Here is a 5,291-nt window from a genome sequence, read left to right on the forward strand (position 1 = left end):
AAATGTATTTTCTCCATGCGCCATTATTTATTTGATTATAGCGGAAAGTCAATTTAATTAAAAACGACAATGACATCTACAGATATGCGCAGATAAGCATTTGGTGCATCTTTTTCGCAGAACTCCATAATCTTAAATAAACATTTCAATGTACACATCCATATGTGCGAACGAATTCCCACTTTCATCGATATTTGTACATATTCCGAATGAATTGTTATAATAGAATACAATTAAAAAATTACAAAATAAAGGAAAAACTAATAATAGTAACCAGCATTCGCCCGGGAGCTTCGCTGCCCCCGATGGTATACCCAATATCAAGGTATCAACTATATTGCAGTTCTAAAAGCTTTAGCCTAATCCGTAATGAAAATAATACTTGAAAAGTTTTAGTGCTAAGTTCGACGGGGCCGAATCTGATATACCCTCCACCATGGATCGCATTTGTCGAGCTCTTTCCACGGTATCTCTTTTTAGGCAAACAAAGAATATTGAATAAGAACTGTTATGCTATTGGAGCTATATCAAGTTATAGTCCGATTCCATAAATGAATGCTGAACGTTGTAGAAGTCATTGTGTAATGTTTCAGTTCATTCGGATAAGAATTGCGCCTTGTAGGAGCTCAAGAAGCAAAATCGGGAGATAGGTTTATATGGGAGCTGTATCAAGCTATTGATTGACTCAGACTATATTAGACACGTATGTTGAAGGTCGTGAGAGAAACCGTTGTACAAAATTTCAGCCAAATCGGATAAGAGTTGCGCCCTCTAGAGGCTCAAGAAGTCAACATCACAGATCGGTTTATATGGCAGCTATATCAGGTTCTATACCTACTTACGCCATACTTAGCACGGTTTTTGGAAGTCCCAACAAAACAACTCATGCAAAATTTCAGCCAAATCGAATGAGAATTGCGCGCTCTATTGGCTCAAGGAGTCAAGTCCCAAGATCGGTTTATATGACAGCTATACCAGATTATGAACCGATTTGAACCATAATAAGCGCAGTTGTTGGAATACCAAAACACCACGTGCAAGATTTTAGTCAAATCGGACGAGAACAGCGCCATCTAGAGGCTGAAGGAGTCAAGACCCAAGATCAGTTTATATGGCAGCTATATCAAAACATGGACCGATTAAAACCATACTTAGCGTAGTTGTTGGAAGTGCTTTCAAAACACTAAGTGCAAAAAAAAGTATTTCTGCAAAATTTCAAGTGGCTAGCTTTACTCCTTTGAAAGTTAGCGTGCTTTCGACAGACAGACGGACATGGCTAGATCGACTTAAAATGACATGACGATCAAGAATATATATACTTTATGGGGACTTAGACGCATATTTCGAGGTATTACAAACAGAATGAAGAAATTAGTACACCCCCATCCTATGGTGGAGGGTATAACAAGTAGAAGCGTGCTAAGTGCGGCCGGGTCAAATCTTATATAGACCCTCCACCATGGATCGCATTTGTCGAGCTCTTTCCATGGTATCTCTTTTTAGGCAAACAAAGGATAAAAGAATATTGAATATTGGAGACCATAGTAGAAGTCATTGTGTAAAATTTCAGCCAAATCTAGTAAGAATTGCGCACTTTAGGGGCTGAAGAAGTAAAATAGGTAGATCATTTTATAGGGGAGCTGTATTAGGCTATAAACCGATTCATGCCATAGTCGACACGTATGTTAAAGGTCATGGGAGAAGCCGTTGTACAAAATTTCAGCCAAATCGGATAATAATTGCATCCTCTAGTGGCTCAAGAAGTCAAGACCCCAGATCAGTTTATATGGCAGCTATGTCAGGTTATGGACCGATTTAAACTATTCTTAGCACAATTGTTGAAAGTCATAACAAACTACCTCATGCAAATGTTTAGCTAAATCGAATAATAATTGCGTCCTCTAGCGGCTCAAGAAGTCAAGACCCCAGATCGGTTTTTATGGCAGCTATGTCAGGTTATGGACCGATTTGATCCATTCTTAATACAGTTGTTGGAAGTCATAACAAAACACGTCATGCAAAACTGCAGCCAAATCGGATAGCAATTGCTCCCTGCAGAGGCCCAAGAAGTCAAGACCCCAGATCGGTTTATATGGCAGCTATCTCAGGTTATGGATCGATTTGAACTATTCTTAGTACAGTTGTTGAAAGTCATAACAAAACACCTCATGCAAAATTTCAGCCACATCGGATAATAATTGCGTCCTCTAGTGGCCCAAGAAGTCAAGACCCCAGATCGGTTTAAAAGGCAGCTATATCAGGTTATGGATCGATTAGAACTATTCTCAGCACAGTTGTTGAAAGTCATAACAACGTCGTGCAAAATTTAACCCAAATCGGATTGGAATTGCGCACTCTAGATGCTCAAGAAGTCATGACCCCAGATACGTTTATATGACAGCTATATCAGGTTATGTACCGATTTCAACCATACTCAGCGCAGTTGTTGGAAGTCATAATAAAACACCTCATGCAAATTTTCAGCCAAATCGGATAAGAATTGTGCCCTCTAGCGGATCAAGAAGTCAAGATTCCAGATCGGTTTATATGGCAGCTATAACAAAACGTGGACCGATATGATATGATATAAGGTTATGCTGTCTGTTTGGTGGGATTGGAAGGGTGTGGTATATTTTGAGCTGCTTCCAAGGAACCAAACGATTAATTCGGATGTTTACTGTCAACAATTGGACAAATTGAATACAGCCATCAAGGAGAAGCGACCAGAATTGGTCAATCGTAAAGGTGTCATATTCCACCAGGACAACGCTAGACCGCACACATCTTTGGTCACTCGCCAAAAACTGAGTGAGCTTGGCTGGGAACTTTTGATGCATCCACCATATAGCCCTGACCTTGCACCATCAGACTACCATTTATTTCGATCTTTGCAGAACTCCTTAAATGGTAAAACTTTCGGCAATGATGAGGCTATAAAATCGCACTTGGTTCAGTTTTTTGCAGATAAAGGCCAGAAGTTCTATGAGCGTGGAATACTAAATTTGCCAGGAAGATGGCAAAAGGTTATCGAACAAAATGGCAATTATATATTTGATTAAAGTTCATTTTAAGTTTTATTAAAAATGCATTTACTTTCTTTTAAAAAATCCGCAATTACTTTTTGGACAACCTAATACAATCCCCACCGACCTACACTAATAAGAAATATTTATGCAAAATTTCAAGCGGCTAGCTTTACTCCTTCGAAAGTTAGCGGACGGACAGACGGACGGACATAGCTAGTTCGACTTAAAATGTCATGACAATCAAGAATATATATACTTTATGGGGTCTTAGACGCATATTTCGTGGTATTGCAAAAAGAATAACGACATTAGTACACCCCCATCCTATGGTGGAGGATATTATAAACTCTAGTCAGCCTATATATACTGTCAAGGGGTAACTGTATAAAAATGTTGTAAGCTCTAATTCCATCCGCAAAGGAACTACCATTTTGTACGTTTTAATACCTGAATGTACGAAAAAATGTGTCAGGCTCTAGCGCAATCCGTAAGTACGTAATAGTACCTAAAGTAGAACTTTTTCCCATTTTCCGTACGTCTTTTTCTACCCTATTGTTTAGGATGTCATTTGTGCCATTGTAGACCAAGATAAATCATAATGTCTTAATTTGTACTATTTATTGACTAAAGTCAAACAGTCTAAAGAACAGCGAGCAGAGATCATGACCTACTCCCAAGATGCCCATTTACTGGAGGACCAATAATTGAGGTAATCCAGATAAACCTCCATCGGAGCGAGACTGCTACACACGGTCTGATGGAGAAAATCAGCAGGGGCAAGATTCATATTGCCTTAATTCAGGAGCCATGGACGACCCGGAACAAAGTTTCTGGACTGAACCATATCAACTACCAATTATTCTATGCTAACACTGGTACTCGGCCGAGGACCTGCGTTATTTGTCATAAAAATTTGAATTACATATTTTCCCCAGAGTTGTCAACGTCGGATGCAACAGTGGTGAGACAGGGAGACGGTGGAGCATACCTGGCATCACTTTATCTGCCTTTCGTGGGGTAGTACCGAACACTAAAAAGCGGGGCCAAGCCCTGGCAGAGTTCTTGAATACTAACGACCTAATTACACTTAATATTGGTAACACCGCTACCTTTGTTAATAGGATTAGGGAGGAGATATTAGATGTGACTATATGTTCGTAGAATCTTATCGATGAAGTTCCAGATTGGGGGGTCTCCACGCTCTTTCTCTGACCATCGCTACATTAGGTTCAGAATAGCACGGCCAGCGCCGAATCCGAAAAGCTTCCGGAATTAGTTGAAAACCAACGGGACAAAATTCGGAAGGCTACTCAGAAGAAGACTAGGCCAAGATAATTAGATTGTCCAAGCACAGAAGACATTGACGAAAATGTCAACAGGTGGGGTCTTTCAAAGATAGTTGTCCTCTTCGGGAAAGGAAATTAGCCCAAGAAAAACCCTGGATGACCCGGGGAGATTCGCAATATTGGGAAAAAGGTCCGCAGACTTTTTAACAGAGCACGTCGTAAAAAAGCGGAAGTTTATTGGGGTGTGTATTACACACGGCTCAAGGAATACAATAAGAATACCAGAGCGGCAAAACGTGCCTCCTGGAAGCTTTTCTGCGAACAGGTCGATAGCGTTAATGACGCCGCCAAGATAAAAAAGTTTCTCTCAAAAACCCATGTCTAAACTGAAACTTTAGTAGACGGCATGGGAGTGAGAGCAGAGACAACGGAGGACATGTTGAGGCTTTTGATGAAACCCATTTTCCATAGGATACGACGGGACTCACGGAGACACCGGAATCTTGGAATTATTACCTTGATCGAAGGTTTATAATTACGGAATTTATAGTGAAGGAATCCTTGAGGAGCTTCAAACCATTTCAGTCACCCGGACCTGATGGAATATTTCCGGCGTTACCACAGAAAGAGGCAGACTATCTGGCGCCTCATCTGGCCAAAATTTTCACAGCGTGCCTAGGACTTGCATATACTTTGAAAGCCTGGCAGGAGGCAAGGGTGGTGTTTATACCCAAGCCCGGCAAGGCAAGTTATGCGACACCAAAGGCCTGCAGACCCATAAGCCTTACGTCCTTTCTACTCAAAAGCATGGAACGTATTTTGGACACCATGATAAAGAGTAGGACATCCAGCGAAATGCTCAAATACAAACAGCATGCCTATGTCAAGGGAAGGTCGGTGGAGACTACCCTGCACGAGGGGGCTTTTAACAATGTGTGTACCGACTAACTGTTTCAATCCTTAGACCAGTACCGGGTGG

This window comes from Stomoxys calcitrans, chromosome 3, assembly GCF_963082655.1.
Source record: "Stomoxys calcitrans chromosome 3, idStoCalc2.1, whole genome shotgun sequence".
Taxonomy (NCBI): Eukaryota; Metazoa; Arthropoda; class Insecta; order Diptera; family Muscidae; genus Stomoxys; species Stomoxys calcitrans.